Genomic DNA, 26,664 nt, shown 5'->3' on the forward strand with positions numbered 1-26,664 from the left:
TTTTTTTTTAAAGATTTTATTTTTTCCTTTTTCTCCCCAAAGCCCCCCGGTACATAGTTGTGTATTCTTCGTTGTGCGTTCTTCTAGTTGTGGCATGTGGGACGCTGCCTCAGCGTGGTCTGACGAGCAGTGCCATGTCCGCGCCCAGGATTCGAACCAACGAAACACTGGGCCGCCTGCAGCGGAGCGCGCGAACTTAACCACTCGGCCACGGGGCCAGCCCCCTAGCCTTATTTTTTACAATGATATTATGGAAGTAACAAGTATGGATTGTCAAATTCCATAGTTCACTGGGTGTTCCAGGGTGCACTGGGCAAAGCAAATGCTTTTTTTTTTTTTTGATTGTATCATTGGAAAGCTCTGATTTTTCAACCCAAAGGACACACTGGACCCTGCTTTGGTTTTCTAACCATATGGCAAATGCCTAATTTAATTGAACATTGTCCAAGCATTTTCCACAGCCTTTGTTCAGCCTGAAGCTTACAAAACAATAGTGTCTACTTCATAGAAACTCTTAAGATTGGTCTCTTGCTAGTTGTTTTCTTTAAATTTTTACCTCGTTGAGATATTCCTCTTGAAATATTAGAAAACTATTTTAAATTAATTAAAATAACACTTAAAAGTAACAGTGTCTCCAAGCAACAACTTGTTGATTTTGGGGGGAGAGGGTTGTAGTTGTCCTAGATGACGCAAAATATAATCGGAAGCATAATATGGAGAAAGATACAAGTGGGTATGATCCTGATTCTTCCTTCCACTTAAATATCCCAGTACCTTAGTTATTTCATCTGTAAACTGAACCTAGCAAATACTTTTCTCACAAGGTTGTCGTGAGGCTTAAATGAAATTATCTGAATGAATGCATGTAAACAATTCAGAAATAAATAGTAACTATTATTCATACTTAGTATAATATCTTTCTGTTAAAATGTCATATTGCTTCTATGACAAAAATTGGGAGTAAGTGATTTCAATAAAAGTGGTTTTATATCTCTCAAGGATCTTCGAAAAAAGAAGATCCATGATTTCTGTAACTCTCTGAACAATCAGTAGATTTCACTTTTCCTTTTTATGTGAAAAAGGGATCTTCACTCTCCTCTAAGATGTGGCTGACAGCTAGCCTGGTTTCCCAGGCTGTTCCAAGTGTGAACTGAATCATTATACCCCATGAGCATTCCTGTCCTTGAATTTGCTTCTTTGTCATTAATATACAGACTTTACATAGAAAATATTTATCTTCATTGTCATGATCATTCACAGGCAAGTAAGAGAACTCAGATTCCTCTTTAGAGAGATTTAAATCATTGCCCAGAGGTTTTGTTTCACGTGTGTTTGCTGTCTGAGAACCTGGTTTGACTCATTAGCCAGATTACATCCAATTTTCCACCTAGTCAGAGATGATCCATGTTATTGTTTGACATTTCAGATCTATATGTATTCAGGCGGAAATATACACTCTATATTAACAAACAAGGTTACCATGTCTTTACTTATTTTAGAAACTCCTTTCCCTCATCCCTAAATTTAGGTTAATTTTAAGATTCTCATATACTTTAAACTGGGTTAAAGTTATTTTTCCAAACTGTTTTGTCAAGAATGAATGAACTTCTTTAAATAAGTGCCAAAAAATAACATATTTTAATTTTACCTGTAAAAGGTGGGTTTACAATTTAAGATACTACCCAAACTAGTTTTTCCTGCATGCATTGTTCCAACAATATTTGTAATAATAAGACTTAACATTAACAATACCGTGCTGTCATCACTTTCTCCTGAGGTCATATTGATATAGATGAATCTTTTTCTGAAGCAATGGCAAAGCACCTCATGAAGTTCACCCCATTAAATTTAAGTCAGTCATCCAACCCTTATTTTATATCTATAACACTTTGAGTTAAGCATCTTAGTCCCCAACTTACACAAGAGGAAACTGATTCTTAGGTTAAAATTTTGCTGGTGGTCAAATAAATGATGGAGCAAGTACTCAAATCCAGGTCTATCTAATTACAAAGCCTGTTCATTTTCCATCACACCGGGATTCTGGAGACCTGGCAAAGTAATATTTTGGGATGTATAATTGCTTATCTAGTGAATTCAGGGCAGCAAAGACCAGAAGTTAGCAGCATGTGGATGCATGCTAAAACTCAGGGGGTTGCTCAGGTGGGTTGGTTGATAGTAACACAAATCTTTTCTCCTAGCTAAAGGGCTGCTAACAGCTTCCAGAGGAGCTGGCAGGCATGTACCACTGTACCTTCAGCCTTTCATTTATTAAGAAATTGAGTGTTTGCCACATGCCAGGTACTAGTTGAGTCCTGGGGATGCTTCTGTGAATAAACAGAAAAGAACACTCGTAGAGCTTATATTATTGTAATCCTTCTCTCCTGTCCTGTCACATGTCAGTAGCTTATAGCTGATCAGCACACTCTCCTCCCCAGAAAATTAAGCAGCTGGTTACATGCTTTTAAGATTGCTGATCCCTGATGTAGACAATCAGAACAGAAAATGAGGCCAAAGTAGACTTCTGTTTTATATAAGCCATGCAGATACTAAAGAATGCTACTTCAACAAATTCTTAGCTGAAGAAGAAAGATATTGTGATGCACACAGAATAGGCACAACATACTCCTTGAATAAATGAATGAATGAATAATACATTTGTAAGAATATAGATAGAACTAGTTTTATATAATGAAAACTGTACAATTGTACTTTGTTTCAGAAGTTGTTACCATTTATTATAGGCATTTGTTTTTCTCCATTTATGCTGTATGATAGAACTTTATAGAAATATTTCATTTCTACATGTAGTCTTACTCAATGAAGTAGTATAATATTTATAATTATTATCAGTAGCTTATATTTGATTGTTCACTGTGCTAGACACTATATTAAGTGCTTCTCTTATATTATCTCATTTAATTAATTCATTCAATCAGCAGGTATTTATTGAGACTATGTACTAGGCATAATCTTGTGCTAAGGATATGGCAGTGAACAGACAGATGAAATCCTTATTGCTTACATTCTGGTTGTGGGGAGTAGGGAGACAGAAAACAAACAAACAAATAAAATATATAGTATGAATGCTAAACAGAATAATAAAGCAAGGAAGAGGATAGGAAGTGCTTGGAGGTGTAATTTTATGTGGGATAATGAAGAAAAGCCTCACTTAGAAGATAACATTTGAACAAAGACCTGAAGAAGGTGAGAGGGTCACTCTTATGGGTATCAGGGAAAGAATATTCCAGCACTTTGAGGTAGGCACTATTCTTTTCTATTTTATGAATAAGAAAGCTGAGGCTAGGTGATTTTCTAGAGGCCATATGACTAGAAAATGGCAGAAAGTTGCTTTAGGATAGTCAACCCTACACATATTTTGAAGCCAAATATATATGGAGGGGAGGGGGGACTTAGCACAATTCAAGATAAGCTTATTGCTTGTTAGCTTAATCAAAGCCATTGAGTTGATAATAGCCTTATCAAGTCCAACCAAAAAGTTGTGATGATGATGACCATTTTGCGATTTGCAGGTCCTGATTGGTTTTCTAGGGACAGTCTATGCAAACTGCTAGAGATAGTGTTTGGGTAGGCTGGTTGATTGGTGATATTTGTGAAGAAATAGTGCTATTTCAAGGGGCTGATGGTAGGATTCTCATCTCCACCTTCTACCTTCTATCTCAATCTGAAAATATTTGTAAGTGTCCAACTAGATAGAAATAACATTACTCAGGCTGGCCAAGTATTCTAGACAGGTTAGGTCAAAAGATGGTCTGCCTGCTTGCCATTGGCTAAAACATCAGATAAAGCCACAGGGCCAGGATTATAGGAAGAAGCAGAGATGCCTATGAAGTAGCCTCTGTATTTTGTGACGGGCAAGAAAAGAAAATATCCTTATCAAAAGAGAGCCTTCTGGGGCTGGCCCGGTGACGCAGTGGTTAAGTTCGCACGTTCTGCTTCTCGGAGGCCCTGGGTTTGCAGGTTTGGATCCCAGGTGCGGACCTGGCACCACTTGGCAAAAGCCATGCTGTGGTAGGCGTCCCATGTATAAAGTAGAGGAAGATGGGCATGGATGTTACCTCAAGGCCGGTCTTCCTCAGCAAAAAGAGGAGGATTGGCAGTAGTTAGCCCAGGGCTAATCTTCCTCAAAAAAAAAAAAAAAGAGAGAGAGAGAGCCTTCTGTTATTATTTATCAAGTGGCTGGTGTGTTGAGATTGAGATTTTGGCATGGGGCCCAAAATTTTACCTTAAGTGAAATACAGATGCTCCAATATATGTAGAATTCCAAGGATAACAAGAAATAAACTCATGGATACCATCAGAAAATTTATGGATAATCAGAGATGGGAAGTCTTTATCAAGAATACTGCAAGGGGTATTTCTGCTTTAGCTTGGAAGAAGGAATACATTGCTGATGACCTCTAAGGGCATAAGCATTATTATAAGATAACCCTGAAATTGGAGTCTCAGCAAAGGGGAACCACAGGGTGCAGATCATGAGGTTGCTCAGAAAAGGCAAGAATGTACTCCTGTCAGCTCTTGTACCTTCTCCCCTGACACTGGTCTGTTGGGTGTTCAAGCCTAGACTCTGAGGCTTTCATAAAAAAAACATTCCCAGTTCTTATGCTGGAGAATGAATTCCTTAGCAGTTCTGTCAGCCCTTACCTTCTTTCTGCCTTCAAATTACCTCTTTCTGTCTTGGCTTCCTTATTAAAAATCCTCTTGATATTTAATCTTGCTTTACGTTTCTCATTTACCCCATTTTTATTTGGTACTCAGACTCCATCCAGACTGTTTACCTTAGTCTAAGGACCTGAAAACTATAGTGTATTTTGCCTCTAATGATCATCTTCAGCTCTCTGCCTAAAACCAAGGACATCTACTACACTTCAGGACAGTATTAGCTGGACCTCGTGACGTTCTCTTGTGCATGGAGATGGAACAATGAACCCCCAAAGTCCTTCACATTAATTAGGCTACAACCTGTGAAGACTAAAACCTCTGATAAGATAAGAATTAGAATTTCATGCCACCATGAAATGTGTTTGATTTTTTGAGAAAAAAATCCTTTCACTTATCTACTGATAAAGAAGAAAAAATAGAAAATTCTTATATTCCAGTGAAATAATACATCATCTAAGCATCAGATACTCATTGAAGATTGCTTTAAACTTACATTCTTATAGGCCGTATATTCATCCTTCAAGCAAAATATTGCAAATGTTTTTCCTTCATTTCTTTATTTCTATATTTGACATTTAGGAACGGATTCTCAGAGTGATTAGATGGGTTCTCCAAGGTCAAACAGTTAGGAGTCTGAGTGGGGCTCACTGGAGGACTTTCCTACCCTACTATGCTATGAGTCTCTTAAAGGCTGAGTCTCCGGTTGTCGTTGGATTTGAGGACAGTAACCACAAAAAACAAGCAATACCGTTGTTGGTTGGCAAAGAGATAAAGTTCAAAGTCCCTTGTTCGAATCAAGTAAAATCTTTTAGAAATTAAGCTCCAGTTTTTATAAAATTATTTTCTACCCTTTACCCTTCCCAGATGCTTGTATGAATTTTTTGCTAGGCTACATCATTTGAAATGCAGTAAGGAACACATGCTAGCCCTTATTTCCTGGACCAAAGTCTCTGACTATAGATGATTTTCAAAGGATATTCTCTATAGTTTGAGCAGTCCTCAAATGCAATCTTTTAATGAGAAACTTGCCTCCCTCGTTTGAAAAGACTAAAATTTAAACGAGCTAGATTTCTTTACAGTAATAAAATAGCTAAGCTCAATTGTTTGTTTATTTGATAATGTTATTCACAACACAGTTATTGTTTATCTATTGTGGAATTCGTGCACTGAAACACACATAAATAGTGTTTAATTCTTTTCGTTGTTTATGCATTTTGCAAGATTGGGTATGATTTGCTTTCCATTTGACATGCAACGTGTGAAATTTAGAAAGCTTTCTTTTCTCAGTTATTGGCATAGTTGATAGGGCATGTGGTGCCAGATGCTCTTAAGGCATTAGAAATAGCCTTGTGAGGAGTCTGAACCTGAGGAGGTTGTTGAGGCAACCCTACCACCCATCACTCTCTGAACTTAAGTCATTTCTGGGTACAGTTCATTAGCAGAGGCTGCCTCCTTCTGACTGTTCCACTTGGTAAGTTGCACGTTGTGTAGTCTTCATGCAGTTTTTCTTTTCATCTTTATTTTCTCTACACTCATTTTTTGAACTGATCAACGCATGTGGTTAAAATTAGAAATGGTGGAGTATAATTCATTTTTTATCACTTAAGTGGATAACCAATAATAGTGACTCTGATGAAATGAGTGTTGTAATTTCATGCCTCTTTAAAATGTTTGAATTTTTGAATAGACATCCTTTCACTTATTTAATGATGAAGAAAAAAATGAAAAGATCCTAATATTCCAGTGAAATAATACATAACCTGAGCATCAAACAGACAACCATTGAAGATTGCTTTAAGATTACATTCTTATTTTCCACATATTCATCCTTCAAACAAGATATTTCAAATGATTTTTCTTTTACCAGAACTCATAACTTGGAAGATGCAGCTTGGCTTTGTAAAAATTATTTATAATGCTTCTCTCTGTACAGTTAAGGGAAAATACTCAACAACTACATAAAACATGACAGGCAAACAAACAGAAAATCTTTGGGTGAAAATGACTAATGGGCTGAAAAATTTGAAAGGAAATTGTCTGGAAGATTCTTCTGTGCAGTCACCTGAATTATTACTGTGGGGAAAAAAATGAATAAGTACTGATAAGAAAGTTAGGCTTTATTTCAACATTGATAAACTTGAGGACGTTTCCTAAAACAATAGGAATTGCTGAAATCACATTTTATTTTCAGAAACATGTGTAGCTATGAGAAGATTTCTTCAAGTATTTCTCAGAAGTTAAAATATAGACAGAGACGCCAGTTCTAGACTATTTTAGTGAAACAAGGATTGGATGGTGAAGGGACTGAAGCAACCTGAGGAATAATCGGTTACAGAGAAGTGTGGTTATTATTTTATTTTTTTTTTGTGACCACAGGTTTAATATGACTATTAAAAAAGTAAATATTGTCTATAGTTGAATGATATGTCTGGTAAAATTCCTAGACTACTATGGACAATGAAAAGAATACTTGAGAAGAAGAATCTAACAAAAGCAAGGAAGCAGAAAAAAGAGAAAAATAAATATAAAAGTAATATGAGAAAAATAAAGCCATTATATATGGTATCAAAATTAATATGAGTGGATTGAGCACCCTATGAAAAGAAAGAGTCTAAGATTTGTCTAAAAAGAAAAATTTACGTATACGCTGTTTACAAATAAACATACCTAAAACAAAACAACAAAGTATTCTCTCTCTAACAAAAGTGTATGCAAATAACATATCAGGCAAAAGCAAACTACATGAAAGCAGTGGAAGGAACATTATTATCTGATCAATGTGATTTCAAGGCCAAAGGAAAAAGAGAAATAAAACAAAATAATGAAAAACTCCAAACATACAAACAAACAAAAAGGCTCAGCCATTTGGAAAAAATGGCCACTATATATAAGAAAGAAACAAATCTGAAATTATAGATTACCCAGAAATCAATAAAAAGTAGAACGCTTCATGTAGAAACCTATGGGTATAGCTACTGCATTCGGGGGAAATTGTAGACATAAATGCTTTTATTATTAAAAAGTAAAAATTGAAAATAAAATGAAGTCAAACTTAGGAAACTAAAAAGGAATCAATAGAAAACAAAATGAATCAATAGAAAATATGAAGAAAATTAATAAACATCAATACAAGATGAAATTAATGCAAGAGAAAATAAAATCAACGACAAATACATCATAAAATATAAATAATAGTAAAACTGGTAAATTTCTTAGAAAAATGCATAAAATATAAAACTAATACAAATCTTATTAATAAAATAAGAATACATAATAGTAGGAATAAGAAAAGTAAAATAACTACACATTGAAGTACATTAAAAGAGTGTGAAAAAAGAAAGCCAATTCTTATTTTTTAAAAATTTGGGGGCCGGCCCAGTGGCACAGTGGTTAAGTGCGCACATTTCGCTTCACCGACCAGGAGTTCCCTGGTTTGGATCCCTGGTGTAGACATGGCACCGCTTGGCAAGCCATGCTGTGGTAGGCATCCCACATATAAAGTAGAGGAAGATGGGCACGGATGTTAGCTCAGGGCCAGTCTTCCTCAGCAAAAAGAGGAGGATTGGCAGCAGATGTTAGCTCAGGGCTGATCTTATTTAAAAAAAAAAAAAAAATTGATGTAAAATAGGATTAATGAAAATTTTTTCACTGTGATAAAGACTATTTACCTGAATACAACAGCAAATAATAGAATTAACAGTAAAACTTTTAGAACATTAACAATAAAATAAAAAGAAATAACAAGTTGACCACTATTCCTACTACTGGTCAGCATTACTTTGATGATTCTAACTAATGTGCAATAATAGCATAAGCAGCATGACTTTTTAATAAAATAGTAGGAAATTTAGCATTATTTGTAGGTGACAACATAGAATACTAGAAATTCCAAGGAAAGCAAAGTAATACACTGAAAGACTAATAAGTTACCTGGATAAAAAATCATTAGTTAGTAGAAATATAAAATCAAAATAAAAGGAAAAAAGAAAAAATCCAATATAATTCATTTACCAACTTAGTGAACCAATGGGGAAAAACAAAAAGCAAAGAAGCAAACAAATAAAAAAAAAAAAAAACCTTTAGCTTCCCTGAACCACCAATGAGTGCATCTTTAAAAGGGATCAAATGAGATGATAAATATACATCAACAGCACAGTGCCTCACACATTGGAAGAGACTAATAAATGTTGGTAACTTGACTCTCTTTTCTCATGTCTTCTAGCTCTCAGTGTCCTGAATCTCATATTTAGACAATTATATTTTTTAGGACTATCTCTAAAAAGTTTTATAGACAACTTTTCATCTTACCATCCAGCCAAAAAATGTGTTGGGGATGAGAACACTCCTCTCTACATTTCTGCCGCCTAGTTGCCTGAGAAGAAATGTGGACACATGGTAAGACAGAATTGTTTACCTGCAATATTGAGTGGGCACTGATCCGCACATTTTCAAATCGTCTGTCACTTTCACAATCATTACAAGAATTCTGGCTTTAGCCATGGCACTTGACAGAGGATATTTCCTCAATGTAGAGTTATCCCAAAATTGTCTTGGACATCTTAAAAAATTAGTGGTGACTTGGTGAATTCCAATTATCCCAAGTTTCTTTTCTTAGCATATGTTTATTTCTCTAACAAATTGGAACTTATTGCAACTAATTGCTTTGTACTTTCACATACGGTCTCCCAAGCCTCAAGAATTTTAAAACCTTTTAGCAAATCTAATGTATTTCCTGCTCCTATTAGGTTAGAAGAGTAAATATTAATATCTTCATATTACATTGTAGTCGATTGCTTCTGGATAAAGAGTAAAGAAAAATAAATGTATGACAAATAACCCAATACTCTGACATTACTAGTGTTAATCTATTAACGATTTTTTTTTCTGAAATATGTGTATATCACATGTGTATTCAAACTCCATACAGTTTTGTATCCTAGTTTGTTACTAAATATCTCTTAGCCAAAAATAAATTAACATAAGATCACACTCGTCTATAATTTTTTATTCATTTATTTATTATATCATAGGCTTGTAAGTCAATAGTTCTGTTGCTTTCTTTTAGTGGCAGCTACCTATTATTTTATAATATGGACATACTGCAATTTACTCAAAGATTTCTCTATTAGTGAACATTTATATTACTTATAATGCTTTGCTATTAGAAACAATACTGTATTGAACATTCTTAGAATTACAACTCTGTGCTCATAGACAAATATTTCATATAGTGGAATCCTAGGAGTGAAACTGCAAGATCAGAGTGTGCTTCTTTAAATATTAAAAGATGCTATCAGGGGCTGCCCCATGGCCTAGTGGTTAAGTATGGCACACTCTGCTTTGGTCGCCTGATTTCAGTTCCTGGGTGTAGACCTACACTACTCGTCAGGGGCCATGCTGTGGAGGTAACCCACATACAAAATAGAGGAAGATTGACACAGATGTTAGCTCAGGATGAATCTTCTTTAAGCAAAAAGAGGAAGATTGGCAACAGATGTTAGCTTGGGGCAAATCTTCCTCAGCAAAAAAAAAAAAAAAAAAAAAAGAAGCAGTCAGATTGTCCCTCAATAAGGCTTTAACAATACATATTCCCATCAAAACTCCATGAAAATTTTTATTTCTACACATTTTTCAGAATGCTAGATATTAATGTTTTTAAGATTTTTGTTAAGTGTGAAAAGTAGTATCATAGTAGTTTAATTAACATATCTTGCTTATAATCAAGGTTGGGATTTGCAGTCTCTTTACTGCCAAATTTCTGTTCCTATCCTTTGTCTGTTTTTCTAAATTTTTTTTTCTAATTTGTCCTTTTCCTAATAATTTATAGAACTCTTCCTATTTTAGAAATTTTGACTACTGTAAGTTTGATAAATATTTTCTTCCAGTTTATTATTTATAGTTTGACTTGTTTTTTACTTCCTTTTTATAACTTAGAAAAATTTAACTTTTATACAGTCAAATATGTACATTTTATTTTTCCTTTTGGCTTCTGGTTTTTGAATTATGTTTAAGAAGGTCTTCTGTGCCAACAAGGTTATGAAAATATCTTCAAGTATTTATTCCAAAATCTTTATTGTTTTATTTTTTACATTTAGACCACCAAGCCACCTGAAATTTGTTTTTGAATATAGTATGAAGTGGGAATCTAATTTTACCTAAAAGCGGATAGATAGCCATTTATCTCTAAAACATGTATTGAATAACCCTTCTTTTCCCCCTTAAAGTGGAATGTCATATTTATCATATATTGAGTTCTAATGTATATTTGGAACTATTTCTAAACTTTGTTCTGTGTCTCAACTCTTGATTCGTATTAGTTTAATTAAAGTAGCTTTTGAATAAGATTTAATATCTGAATTGGCAAAGCCCTCTTCATTGTCTACTTTTGCAGAATTCCTCTGCAATTACCATAGAGTCGTTCTTCTAATGAATTTTAGAATGATTTTGTCCAATGTTTTTGTGATTCTAATAAAAATTGCATTAAATTTATATATTAAATTGGAGATGATGGACATTTTAATTATATTAAGTGATCTCATATAAGAACATGATTTATCTCTACATATTTTGTGTCCTTCAATAAAGTTTTGTAGTTTTTTCTCTTAGAGGAACTAAATTTCTTAAATTATATTTTGTATCAAAGCGGTTTGGCCTCACTTACAACCATTAGCATCTATTAATATATGAAGCTGCACTATGTTTTTGTGAGTCTAACACTTCACCGAGGGAAGCTAAACTCCAACAATGCTTCTCTATGATAACAGTTCTGGTCAGAGCCTGAGGCCAGATGTCAACAGTATTGTACATTCAAAATTGAAGCATCAGTAGGAAGAAATTTGTTTATTGTCCTTCATGTTAAATAATTTGCCAGTACTCCCTATAAACTCAAATGTACAAAAGATAAGGCACTGTCATGATATGTCATGATAAGGCACAGGGTATGTTTATGCGTGTGTTTGCTATACACGTGGAAAATCTGCCTACAATTATAGTAGGGCATTTAATTTTAAAATGTTTCTCAATGGTCATTCATCCACAACTGCATGTGGACTTAATCTGTCTAGGATGGAGTAACATTGAATGTTGCATGCATGTGAGTACTGTGATGATCTTCAAAGTAATAAATTAATGGAGTTGAATAGAATTATTTTTTTAATCAATGAAATATTTTACTGTCGGACTGTCTGATTTTTCTTAATTCTCTAGTTTCTGGTGTATAATTTGTTTCAACAGAATGCTCTTGCCCGATGAAAAGAATAACCCTAGATCCCTCTCCAGACATATTGAGAGACCTGAATTTATGAAAATATATTGCAGAAACTTAAAACTTAGAATGAACTGTTTGCAGAAAAGACAGAATTCCAAGAATAGTAGGTTCAGGGAACTTAAGCCAATGTATGGAGAGGGTAACACCTCTCTAGAGATAAAAGAGCACTTATAAAGCTCTCAGATGATTTTCATTCGACTACAAGTGGCACTATGCTTTCCGCATGTTTAAAGGCAGATGGTGTCTGTATAGACAAAATAAGATGAAGTGTCAAGGCAATTATTCGTTTCCTTTGGGCTTCAGGAGTGCCTGTGGAGGGAAAAAGTTGCTTTGGGGCCTGCATTATGCAAATTCCTTCTCTTTGCTGATTGAATTCTGAGAAAAAAATTACATAGTTTTCTACTTGGTCAGCATTTTAATTGTTACTCTAGCACTAATCAGATTAAAAAACACAGTTTCAATACCATTTACCTTGAGGTTGTTTAGCAAAGGCTGTAATGTTTAAAATATTTTAAATATTTAAAATTGTTTTAGCTACATTTCCCGTCCTATACTAGTTCCTGGTTCTTTAGTTGCTTGGCCTAGATTCTAATGCTGGGGAAGACCTTCATCTCTGTAATCTTGTATCTCATTTTATAAATGGCTTAACTTTGTCTACTTTTCAATGACTTTCTCATAAATTGCCATATTTGATCTTCCCATCAACCCAGTGAAACTAATGCATCCAGTATAATTACTGACAACTTTCAGATGAAGGAGCCAAAACATGGCAAGATCCAGAATCAGACCAGTATGTTTTTTGGTTTTTTTTTTTTCACTTCAAAAGCTGGAAACTCCTCAGATATCTCAATTTAACAAAAACAATGTGATGTAGCCAAGAGTGTGAGCTTTGGAGTCACACAGGTTTACATTAATCATGCCTTCATCAGTTCACCAATCTAAACTCTATATATTTCAACTCTATGTTTGTAAAGTGGAGATAATAATTCCTAACACACAGTGGTTGAGTGAGGTATGTGAAATAATATAAAGCACCTATCAACCTATGTTGATGCTCAACAAATGGCTAGTATTATCAGTCTATCTCTATTGTAGATATGGAATAGTTAGAGAGATAAGGTGGCTCCATCACACAGTTCTGTAATTGCTTCCATTCTCTTTTTCAGAACTCTCCTACAGTGAGTTTCTTGAGGGTAGAAGACTATATTTGTTTGTATATGTATTTTAATCTCTGTATTCTTTTGTGCTCTATAAATATTTATTGTGTTAATGGATTTAGAATGGATATAATTTTTAAATAACTCAATCCAAGAGGATAGGTAGACAAAGTTTATCAGGTTTTATTTTATTTTGTGAGTTTAGCTTCATATTATTTTCAGCATTTTGCAATTGTTCTCCAAAACAACTTGTTTTCGCCCTGGCTGGAGTCCATTACACAAATTTTAAACTAGTAATTGTTGTAATTTTGGTCTAAAATAAGAGAATGTCAGGGGTTGGAAATTTAGTTTTACGTTTTACTTTTTCATTTAATTTAACTCTGACAATAATAATCTACATTAAAACTCTAAGGAAAAGTCTAGGGACATATATAAATTTGAGAGATCCAATTTTACTGGCTTTCTTTTTATCTCATTTTAAGATTTATGAACTTAAAAGTACAGCATTCTTCTTGTTTTCAGAATCTTATACCTTTATATTAGGCCTTCATTTTTACTGATAAAAGTGAGAAAAAATATTCCTGACTTTTTTTGGTATCAACTTTGTTTAGCTTAGCTCCTTAGTTTTCTCTTAAATTTGATGCCTATATATTTGTTTAGTGACGATTATATAACTCTAAAAACACCACATTAATTACTAAGTATAATCAATCCTTCCAGGTCTTGTAAGTTGGCCAAGATTTTTTTCCCCTAGAATATATGTCATTTAGGTTTTGTATTCTCAGATGTGATGAATGTTGATAATACTTGCAGTTCAGGAAAGAAATAAATAATAAAGTAAATGGTCTGATTTGGGCCTGAATGTTACAGAGGTATTAAAGCACTGATTAGAAAAGCGTCTTGTAAACTTTAACTTGTTTAGGCACACAGCAAGTATTCATCAAAGGTAGTGAATATTAATAGCGAAGAGAAGGAGGTGATAGCAGCAGTGATGACATTGACATAAGCAATACTTGTCAAAACACTCCTATGTATTGTACAGATTTTAAATTTCCATTTTATAGATGAAGGAAATGTGCTTCACAGCAGTTAGGGGATATGTTTAAGATCATGCAACTAGTACACAGTATAGTTTGCATCCAAACACAAGTCTTTAGTGACAAAATAGCTACTTTATGTTTACAGTTGTTTATATTTATAAGTAATTTAGAGTTACATGTATATAATCTCTTCAAATTTTAAATTTTTTGTATTAGTAGTTATATTCTTTTTCTTAGTACTAAAATGTGTAATCTCTCTTTTTGTCATGAGTAGATCCATCATAAACATCAATTTTATTGTCTATTCTAAGAACCAAGTGCTTTATTTATTTATCAGTTTTCTGTGGTCTAATTAATTACCTTCTAATTTTCTTTCTAGTGTTTCATTCTTTCCATTTTATTTTTACTCTGACTGAATTTTTCTAATATCTTGATATGAAGACAACTTGTTTTCATTCTTTTAAAAAATAATCATTGTCCTTTAAGCCTAATAATTTAGCTCTGAATATGTTTAAAAGAATCTCACAAATGTTATATGTTATATTCCCATTTTTAATGATTTTCTAAATAGCCTAGAATAATAATTTTATTTCCTTTATATACAACAATTTTTATAATGTTTTCAAAATGTTTTTTTCTAATTTTGAAAAGGCTAGGATTTATTTCATTTTATTCCTGTATATTAGTTATTAATTTCTAGTTTTAAACCATGGTGGTCAGAGAATATTGTCTTTATGAATTTTGCATTTTAAAATATGCTGATTTTTTTGTGGCATAATAAATCATAAAGTTTAGTATAGTTCCATGAATATGTTAAAAGATGGCATATTTTCTGTGGGATAAAATTTTGATTTGTATTTATTAAATCTAGCTTATTAATTGCATTATTACAATTCTGTACATCTTAAGTGCACTTGCTTGGACCATCAGAGCATGAATATGCATATTAAAGTGTCCCAATAAAATTAAGATTTTGTGGGATAAAAATTGTGTAAGGCAGAGGTATGAGAAAGTGATGAGTCTAGTATACTCTGAAAGATTTTTGCCCTGTTAGATTTGTGGATGCTAGGCTGTTTACTTAGAGACACAGATTCCACATATCTTTGATTAGGATACAGAGTAGAAGTTGGAGTTATGTATCTTTCCACCAATTTTCTATCTAATTTTGTTCTGTTTTCAAAATCAAAACGTGTCAGATAGGGACAATCTATTTTCACATTAATAGAACTAAAGACAATATTTCCCCCCAGCTAGATGTAAGTTGTTGATTGGTATCATCAGTGACTTCATGTATCTATGTCTCTTTGTTTGTTTTCATGGCCATTTTAATAAATAATTTCTATGTGCATATCCTTTGCCAACTATGATTGTGAGAAGCAAAAGCAAAAATTTTGCTTAATCATCTAGATCTCCTACCAACTAGCCACCTTCCTACCCTAAAAGAAAGCAAGTCATGTTCTTTCAATTTTATTTTCTCTCATTAGCGTGGTAGCTTTCAACTTCAGGAATATGGAAATTACACATTAAATAAGTGAGCATGTGTTATTGGTTTAGAGGTTTAGTTTCTATGTGCATATCCTGTGCCAACCATCATTGTGAGAAGTGAAAAGTTTGCTTAATTGTATATATCTCTGGAAGGGTATTTCACATCTCTGCCAAATACTTTTATGTCATTAATCAATGCAGATGTCAATTTAATAAGAGAAATGAGAGTTCTTTGTTCCTTATATGGTTAATATTCTTCATTCCAGGAGATAACTGAATAAACTTTTTACTACAAAATGTCCTGGACTTCTTTTGGTTAGTTTTACTAGTGAATAGATGGCGATAACTCTAGAAGAGAGAGAAGAAAAGGCTATTGGGGTGGATGTATTCTGCAAGGGCAAGTGTTTGTTTGCATCCCGTATGATGAGGTAAATGTTGTGTAGTGACAGCTATCTAGTCCAGGTGTTCTTCTTTCATTTACCACAGTATTTTGCCCGAGTTACTTGATTGCTTTTTCTGTAGTTGGGATGATACTATTAATTCCTTATCTGAGAGGCAACGAAATGTAACATAAAGAGTAATTCTGATTTGTGGCTAGCATAGGGTGGAAGTTGCTAGAGATGATCTCGACATGCATTTTGTTAAGAATGTTGGATTACTTTTAAAGGGAGAGTGCCTAAGGATGGGTCAATTAGTTAAAGATCAGAATTTTTCTTTAAACTTGACAGGTAGGAGGTCATCATTAATTTTGAGGGAGTAATTTCAAAAAGGTAGGGGCAAAAGTCAGATTACAGGGTAAAAGGAATAAATAAAAAGCAAAGTAAAGAAAGAGAATATGGCATATTTCCTGAGCAAGGTGTATGAGGAGAGGAAGAAAAAAATTAGTATGTAACTGTAGAGAGTTTGAGCCAAAACAAACAAACAAACAAAAACCCGAACAAACATTTTCAGATTAGAAGAGAGGACAGTATTTTTAGGCCAAATAAAAAAGATCCAAGCAAAGGAAGATGTTGACAATACAGGTCAGAGGGCAGCAAATATTACTGTAAAGTGCTAGATAATAAATATTTAAGGTTTTACAGGCCATATGGTCTCTGTAGACACTACTCAACTCTGCCATTGTAGCATAAAAGCAGCCGTAGATAATAAGTAAACAATATGTAAATATGTAAACAAATGGGCATGGCTATTTTCAATAGAACTTTATTTAGAAAAACAGGCAACAAATCAGATTTGACCCATGAGTCATAGTGTGCCAACCTCTGATATAGACAGCAGAGGAGAACTGAAGACAGTAGGGGAGGACACAGAATGAGGATGGCTGTGGCTGTGGGTTAGCTTTCCAGGTCTGAGTGTGGTATGTATGTACAGGGAGAACACAGCTAATGGTCTCAAGTTTTCTCAAGGAGAGAGAGGGCTCTCTAGCCTGTCAAAATGAGAAAGCACAGAAGATTAAGGACTTCAAAGAAGCTGGCAGTGATTTAGAAAAAGTTTTTGAGAGAAATGAGAGAGGAAGCTGATAAAGGAGAGTACCTAACTGAGTGTGGAAAGTATGACTTTGTAGAAGCAGCTATTAGCATGAATGTGTGATTTCCTTTCCTACAGAACTTCAGTGCCTGAATGGAAAGACCAGCTGCAGTATTGATCTGAGGGTTTGGGCTTTGCTGAGCAGGTACACCTGAAGGACTAGGTTAAAAGGAATTGAAGATATTGCTGAGACAGTAGTTCAAATGAACAGCCATTAGGTTCAAGCTGGATAAAGAAGAAAAAGATCAAAAGGGGCCTGTAAACTGAGAGAAAATGAAGAGATTAAGGCACTAGATATTTATCTCTGTGAGGCTAAGGAACAGGAGTTGAAAAAAGGAGTGAAGAACTGTTAAGATAAGAGATTGAGGTCAAAAAGTACAATAACACAGTAAATGTTCAACACGTATTTTTTGACAGATTGCTGTCCTGAATCAAGCTTACTACCTGAGGCTGACAATGAAATAGGTACAAAAGAATAAAACATGCACAAGTTACATTCCTCACTGCTAGAGTTTTGATTATTAAATGTAGAAATCAGTGGCAATGTAATTATTATATGACATTACCCTGAGTTAATTTCAGTAGGAACAACATGGGGATTTGACAGTGACATTACCTATAGTCTTTTTTTTCCTTTTTAAAATTACTTTATTTGTAATAAAACTAGTTTTTAAAAATATTGAAGTTTATTTTGCTGTCGTATTATATTATTTTAATGCTACTCTCAATTTATAATTTGAGTTATTTCATAGTCAAAGAAAAAAACATTGATAGTCCATACTATTATTTCTATAAGTTACCATAAAGTGTTAAAAGAATATTGAATTCAATAAATTATTAAGAGATAAATTCATGGTAAAAAGTTCCATATAATATTTGATCAGAATTGGGGGAAAAACTCTTGACATAGAAGAAAAACAGCTACTGTTATTTAGTACAGCTATTTAGTACTTTTTCTAAGTGCCAGACTGCATTATGAGCTTTATATAATTATCTGGGAATGTTTACTGAAGCTGGTGATCTACGTTTTGCTAGAATCTGTAAATTGTGTTCTTTCCACCCTTTTCCCAGGTGTGGTATCTCACTACCCTGTGAGTTTAAGGCATCATCTTATGTATGTTTGGAGGTGAAGTAATTAATGCTCTAAACTGTGAAAGGCTGATAGTTTATTTAAGATTATTTTTTTTGAAAACAATTTGTCACAGCCAGGAGAGGTAGCTTTTTTTTTTTTTTAATAACACAATCTAATATCTCATTGAAAGAAACATGTTTTCATTAGGTGATCTCCTATAATTAGAAATTAAACGTTGGACTGCAACATAAACTGTGTTAAGTTTTATGATTACAAATAGGACAATGATTTTAGAAGAGCAAATTTATCAACCTGTAAGATAGTTAATGAAAGTCTGTGCAGTAAACTATTAAGAATTTTCAAAGACAAATTGACCATGTCGCAAAGGAAGACACTTTTTAAATATGCCAGTTTGAAGAGCAATGTCAATTACACACAGTTTTGATATTTGCTACTTTTGTAAATTTGATAAATATGCATTTCAATGATTTTCAGTCATATTGGTAGTTTCTCTAAGCATTGCCAGTATCCTTTGACTATGTTATTTTGATTAGAGGCTAAAAAATATCAATTTTCCAAAAGAGAAGTTTTCCAAAAACAGAAATGTTAGCTGCCTTTCAGGAGGAAGAGAGATAACATTCTTCTGAATGAAGAAGGAAGGATTTAAATACAAGTGTAGATATGGATGGGTATGTAGGTGTAGAAGCAGAAAGTTGCCTTATAATTTAAGGAGTGAAGCTCATCTGCTAAGAAACAGGAAAAAGGCTGAAGAAGACAAGACTCAAGATCACCTGTCAGTGGTGGAGGCCCCACTGAAGTTGAAGGTCATAAATCTGGTGCAATGATCAATTCTTGAAGTCGTTTGATTTTCTCCAGCAGAAGAGTACCCTAGACACAGAGGTAGAGGGTGCTGATTATAGAACCAATACAGGTTTAGGGTGAACCAACAGAGGTGTATGGAGCTGACAGATATTAAATTTTAGCGTGGGGCTTTTGAGTGTGAATCCTCCTTACTTACCCATCCTCCTCTTATGGGGATCTAAGCTGTATAACCAAAGAAAGCAATAAGTAAATAAATACAGGACTATTAATGTCTGGGTAGAAATCTCTCCCTTTCCCAGGGGTAGAGCTAGAAACAAGGGGAAAAAGGATATAAATCTTGGAGGAGATAATCAAGAGGACATGACCACCTGTTGACCCTCAAGCTGGACCCAGGCAATTGGAGGCTCCTTTACCCCCTTGCCTGTCCTTGAAATGTATGCTCTGCTAACTATTCCCACAGTGGGAGCTGTTCCAAGGACATAGCCTTGAGAAAGTAAGGTGTCATTGAGACTATCTGGACTGAATACATGAATGAACCCAATTAGAGCCTCTATATAAACTTTTAAGATTTTGGTAGGCAGATGCAGAGATCTACGTGTATCTGCCCAAGACCGTCCTACTAAGTAAATTTCCTTGCTTGTTAAGCTTGCCACCTACTGATCTGGAGTGGTCTGCCTCTTTCTTTGGTCTCTCCTTGCTCTTGTAAGGGGGCCAGTTTGTGAACCAACAGTACCCCTCTCCCAATAGTAGTGTACTACAGAGTGGGATTGAGTTAAAATATCATAGGGTAAAGCTATAAAAATGCTTTTTATTACTACCTGTTTGGTGCACTGATATAGTTACTTATTTTTTTGTGAGAGCAAATTTTTATTTAGAATGAGAAATGAAATTACAAGAAATTACAAGTTTTAAAAAGCTGGTGGCCAAGGAAATGCAAAATTTTTGTTAGTTGCATGACATAGCTCTGTTTACTTTTTCCCCTACAATGTTTAGCTGCTTACTTTTTGATCGCCTTTTCATAGGACAATGATTTTGTACTATCATTTTCAATGGAGAGACTAGAAAGATAATTCAGTCTTATCTCTGTGGTTGATCAAAATTTGTTCTTTGTAGGTGATACGTTAGCAAAGTTCCTTTCTGTTTCACACATCATTATTGGCAATATCATATAAATTGTTAGAATTGTTGTCAACTTTGGGAAAGCCTGTCTTGCACTCTTGAATTTTTACTGCTTTTACATATGTGTAAATTAAGGCTGAGAAAAGTTAAGTGACATGCTGAAGACTACACAGCTGGCATTGAATGAAGCCATAGTTTAAACTCAAGCCTAATTCCTAAGTTTATAATTTATAGTACTTCTCCCAATCTATTTTTATTGTTGAGGTTCTTGTTTTTTTGTTTTATTGCAAGTAGCTAGGTTTCTTGATATTCGAGTCCTTTCTTTTGAGGAGAAGCCTGATTTTGATATATAAATTATTTTAAGACTTAAGTGCTGACATTAAAAGTAAAGAAGATTCTAGTGTGTTTGCCACCAAAAGTGTTCTTTTATGGGAAAAACCACCCACTCTAGTATTTTAAGCTTTTAATAACATAATAACATGGGTCTTGTTTTTCTCTTAATTCACAGCATTCCCTAACCTCTGCTTGCATGAATGTCATCTCCCAGTATTTTACATGTTTATTTTTTTCGTTATATTTTCAAAAGTATATTGAATGCAACTTGGCAAAGTAGCTACAGTGCACATAGTAACTTAAGGATTAAAACTTGCCATCCTGTTTCAAAATTCTTTTTTCTCCTGTGAGCATTTCATTCTTCTATATTTGAAGATTTTGATTTTATCAGCTAGGTTTTTACTTGTGCCTATTGTTTGTTATTTAAAGCAATTGCACTGATAATTTTCAAATTATCAGGTGACAAGATCTGGCTATTTCTTGTTATTATTATGTGCTTTGACTTAGAACATTAAAAACAATGAGAACATTTAGGGTTTTGAACATACTTTTTATATGTCAGAAAATGGTTGTTAAATGGCTCTTTCTAACTTTATGTGGTTTTCCCATGCAATATCTCCGCCATGGCTGCTTCAGGGGAGGTAAAATTCTTAAGTATTGTCTATTAGGGTCCAAAAGTGCATCTCCTGAGAAAGGAGGAGAGAGAGACAGAGAAAAAAAGAGAGAGAGCGAGAGAGAGAGAGAGAGAGAGACGCGCGTGAACCAGGTAGAAGCTCTGTCTCCTTTTAAGACTAAGCCTTGGAAGTAATATAGCATCACTTCAGCCATACTCTATTAATTGTGACAAGTCACAAAGGGCTGTTGGGGTTCAAGAGAAGGGGAGACAGACTCTCCTTTTTAATAGGGGTGGCAAGGTTCTACAATACGTGCGGAACAGGAAATGTTGCAACTATTTTTGGAAAATATAATTTTCTATAAAAATACTATCTCTGAAGGCAAGTGAAAGACCTAATTTTTGCACCCTGATAAAGGGAAGATACTTAATATTTATAAAAGAGCTTCTATGAACTTATCACTTTGTATGAATGACCTTATTTACTGCTTACAACAATTCTCTTCTCTTTACAAATGATGAAACAGGCTGTAAGGAGTCATGAAATTTGTCTAAGGCCACAATTTCTTGAAAGTCAGAGTCAGAATTCACGTGTTTTCTGACTCCCAAACTTATTACTATTATTATTATTTTTGCTCACTTTAGCAAGCAAGAGTTATGGTCAAAAAATACTCATCTGATACTTCATCAACTTAAGTTCTTATTAACCAGAATACTCTTCTTTCTGTAGTATTTCTATATTACATATCCATAATGATGTATCTAATGTATCTGTTTAATCAGCACAGAAATATTTCCCTGTTTTCATTACCACTTTAGTGGTAAATGCAATTTATTGCTTAGTATAATAATTATAATACCAATTACATTGAATTATAATGATCTGTTTATATGTCTAACTCCTTGATCAGGTGTGGTTTTCTTGAAACCGGGAAAGTGTCTAACTCATACAAGGGTCCCTACAACCTAGAATAGTAAAGAACTCTCATAGTAGTAAACGTTTGTTGAAGGAATAAATTGAGCTATTAGGAATACATGACAGATTCTTTTGTTTGCCAGGTTATTTGATTAACCAGAAAACTCTACTCCCTGTCTGTAGTCGAAAAATTTATATAAATGGAGGGGTCTTGTAAGGATATGGAATTTTTTTTAAGTATTTTTACGTAGTATAAAACAGACTTGAACTGCAGTAAATGAGATCTGTTTGCTTGAAAAATATAAAGACAAGCATTTCTTATAGAGGACAAGTCCTAAGAATAATATAACTCAAACGTCATTTTACCTATGGAGAAACTGAAGCCTGGAGAGATTATGTTGGTATAATTTAAGGCCACACAGCTAGTTAAAGTCCAAGAAAGTATTCACACCTATATTTACTTGTTCTTTCACTCTTTCTAATTCATTCTTGATTGAATGTGAAATGGGTTGCTAGGAAGATCAAATATTTTTGTCAGTTTTGGAAGATTATGTTTTTTATTTGGGTTATCTCTCTATGTGGAGGCAAAGACTTAGATTACACCCTGAGATATTATTCAAACCTTTATATTTGATGATTTAATGAAATAGTTCTCTATAGAGAAAAATCGAAAGAAGAATAAATGGAGAGTCACAATTTTGGCATTTACTAGCTCTTTTTCAATTAGCAAGGCATTAAATGTTTCTGAGTCTCTATTTCTTTATTGCAGAATTAGGTAGTTTGGTGGTTCTCACTTGGGGAATTACAAACCTGTGCTATTGTTTTGAAATGTGTATATGGGGGGCATAGTTTTTGTTTTCATCATGACTGAGGATAGTACTGGCAATTAATGGATAAAACTCAGGGAATAAAATATCCTTCAAATGCGTGGCACTGACACACACAATGAAACGTTTTCTTGACTGAAATGCCAATAGTGCTTATGTTGGGAATCAGTGGAATCTTTTTCTAATTCTGAAAGTAAATTTTCTAATTGTAGAACTTCATCAGGCAAACTGCTTAAGAAATGTCTCTTAGTCTCAACACATGACTAAAAGGTGAAAGGAAGATTATTTTTTTTGCCTTGGGAAAAAAAGCAATTAACGTCTTTTTTATTTTCTTTAAATGTGATTTGAAATTATCTTGCGAGTGTTTTAATTTTAAGGAAGCCCTTAAGCGAATCCACTTGACTCAGTGTTGGACCTTTGCAAAGTTCAATGTACTCTCCCTTTAGACAATGCAGATGGGAGAGAGAGAGAGAGAGAAATAATGATAGAAGAAAAGGTTTAAAAGGTGTGGCATGGAGCTGCCTTATCAGCCCATTAGGATGTTTTACGGAAAGGACAATCCAAGGACATGTGTATCTCTTAATCATATATAAATTGGGTTGGGACTTGTGCTTAATGGAATTGGTTTTGAACTCTGAGTACATCTTTCAGAAGACCGAGCAAGCTGTGCTATTTATGGTCTTTGGGTGGTAAGGATGCTGACACATCCTTTTATTGCTAGAACTTAAAATAAATATATCATCATGGTGTCTTTATTCCTCTTGGGTGCAGATTGGAAAGTGCTTTTACTGTGTCTTTGTAAGAGAGAAATACATCATTCTCCTGTATTAAGCAAAGGCATATAATAATCTTATCAGTTACTATTATGATATAGAAACTGTAGTCTAAATCTTCATTTTACTGATAATCACATTTCTAAGTTTTCAAATATGTTTCAGTTTGCATTTATCTTTGTTTCATATGTTTTTGCCCTGTTGCCTCAAAGGTTAAGTATTTTTGCCTTTAACTACTCTAGATGGTACTTCTTCTTGCTTACCTTGCTGAGAATAATGCTAGATTCACAGTCAGAATCCTTTGAGTTGAATTAATTCAAGAAATCACAAGGATTCTTTGGGAAACCTACCTTTGTGTGGGAACTATGGCAGAGCAGAGATGGACTTGAATTTTTTGGTTTGGTCCCTTGCTAGCTACGTGACCCTAGGGAAGATAGAATTTTGTAAGCAATAGATTCTGATATGTCAGTTTCCCTAAGTAGTGTGAACTCTAATTTACTGTATTTGTGGAACTAAATGGTGAAAGCCACTATCTTTTGAGTTCTGAACCTTTAAAATATGTTTTACTTTTAAAATAAGTTTGTTAATATTTTTATGAGTGGAATTGACGTACATCCTAAAAACATTAGTGATCAACAATAAAATGTTTTAAAACAGAAATTAATGGCTTGGTGTTGTTAAGAGCAGAAGAAAAGTTTTCTATATTAAATTTATATGAGTGATGACTTCTAATGTTTAAAATCCAAATCTTTCCAGTTTACGTAGCTTCTCATTTTTCTTCTTTTTTATCTGAATCCTGCACTTGGCCTATAATACATGAAGATGTTCTGCCAGAGAATTATTCTAATACTGTTGCTGATAAAAATATTTATGGGTTGTTTCTATACAAAAGTCCTAAAGATCATTGGAAGCAATTTGTTTTAGCACCCCAATCCATAAATGATTGATTGCATTTATTTTATTTCTTATGGCTTTTGATTTGATTTTTTACTGGAATTTTTATTTGGTATCATTGCATTCTATTTTCATTTTTACATTTCCTTGAGGAAGAATAGAGGTTTCTCTCCTTCAAGCTACTTACAATGGGTCTCTAGAAACCCATAGGTCTTACATAAGCATTCATAAGGCAAAAAGTTGGTTTCATCCATTCTTTCCTTACCATGACCTTCAAAACCCAACATAATTTTGCCTCTACCTTTCCTTCTAGCTTTATCTTCTCCAACTCTCCACTTAGAGTCCTATGTTTTGGTTCCACAGGCCTATTCCTGCCTTTGGGCTTTTGTGTTTGTCATCTTTTCTTTCTGGAATGCTCTGTCCATAGATTTTCATAGGACTGACTCCTTCTTATCCTTCAGATCCCAGCTCAAATGTCACCTCCATAGAGAAGTTTTTCCTAACCCTTGAACTGGAAATAAACTGTTCCATCAGTCACTCTATAATGCCATCCTCTTTTATTTCACTGTAGCATTAATCAGTATTAGAAATGTTCTTGTTCACTTGTTTAGCTATTGTTGTTGTTGTTTGTCAGTCTCCCTTCCACCTAGAAGGTAAATTTGATGGGAATAGTGTTGCTCACCACAGAAACCATAAGACATAGAAAAATGCTGGCATATAGCACACCTCAATAAATATTTATTCATTGAATGAAGGAGTTAGGTTATCTTGTAGTGAAAACTAATAGTGTCCATAGTTTCTTTCATTTAAAATGAATATACTATTACTCTTAGAAGGAAGCCTGGAAGACATCTTATTCAAATTTTGATTTTACAAATATAGAAACTGAGGTCCATAGAGGTAGAGTTATTTGATTTCATATGTCTAGACAGTGAGAATCAAGGATGGATTCAGAGTCCACAAGCAATTATCCATGACTCTAAAATCTAAAACCTCTGAAAAATCAAAAGCTTTGTGTTAACTTTGGCATAAAAACTCATTTGGTAGAAAAAACCCAACATAAACTAATATAAGGCTATTTATGTTTTTTTATAAATTCTACTTAGTGTGACTATTCATATATTTCATTACAGAAATACAAATGCATTTGATTACAGGCTTCTGCCTCGGATCCTGCTGGGGCTATTATGTAATACCTGGTATGTACACTGTGTAACTTTTCTAAAATTCACACATCTCTGAATTCCAAAGCACAACAGACCCTAAGGATTTCCAATAAGGTAGGATGGGCTTATATTTCTATCATATGCCCTTTCTCATTGAGAAATTAGGAGACTAAGATTAATTTAGCCACACAAGAGAGTAAAGAAAATATTTTGTCTAATAACCTTATATTGCAGGTGAGAAAACTGGGAGATTAAGTGAGTTATATAAAACTACATTGTTAGAAAGCCACAGAGCACCAAATCTCTAACTCCTACTCTAGAAAACTTTCTATCAAATCATAAACAGAAAAGGACATTAAAGAATGCCATACTTCATTCTTTTTTCTGGATCATTTCACTTAGGTCATCCTGGTAACCTTTACAACTACCTGAAGTAGGTACTAATATTATCTTCATATTTAGGTGAGGTTCTTTAGAAGTTACGTAATTTATCCAAGGTTACAAAGGCATAAATAGCACATTAGGAATTTGGACTTAGAGCAGTCTGGTTCTAAAAACTGTAGTTTCAACCACGGCTTCTAGTACATGAAATTTTTGTAGCAATAAGATCATCATATGATTCCTTGAATCATTTATGTACTGTAAGTCCTTTTCTTTTTTTTAATTGGTGAGGAAGATTCACTCCGAGCTAACATCTGTTGCCAATCTTCCTCTTTTTTGCTTGACGAAGATGAGCCCTGAGCTAACATCCCTGCTAGTTTTCTTCTGTTTTGTATGTGGGTCACCACCACAGCATGGCTTGACCAGTGGTGTAGGTCCACGTCTGGGATCCAAACCTGGGTTGCTGAAGTAGAGCATGCTGGATTCAGCTACTATGCCATGGGACCAGCCTGTATAAATCCTTTTCTTAATTGTTGAAAATAAATCAAGTTAAGGTCTCAAAAAATAGACAGGTATTTAAAATCCTGTAGAG

The 26,664-nt window shown here is 34.0% G+C and overlaps 1 protein-coding gene and 1 pseudogene across 21 annotated transcripts in view; both read left to right on the forward strand.

Annotated features, from left to right (window-relative positions):
• DLG2 (discs large MAGUK scaffold protein 2) overlaps nt 1–26,664 on the forward strand; it is a 1,837,299-nt gene that overhangs the window by 452,744 nt on the left and 1,357,891 nt on the right. The window lies entirely within an intron of this gene.
• Nucleotides 1–26,664, forward strand: part of LOC138925028 (transforming protein RhoA pseudogene) — a 48,576-nt pseudogene continuing 21,912 nt past the window's right edge.

Source organism: Equus caballus, chromosome 7 (assembly GCF_041296265.1).
Source record: "Equus caballus isolate H_3958 breed thoroughbred chromosome 7, TB-T2T, whole genome shotgun sequence".
Taxonomy (NCBI): Eukaryota; Metazoa; Chordata; class Mammalia; order Perissodactyla; family Equidae; genus Equus; species Equus caballus.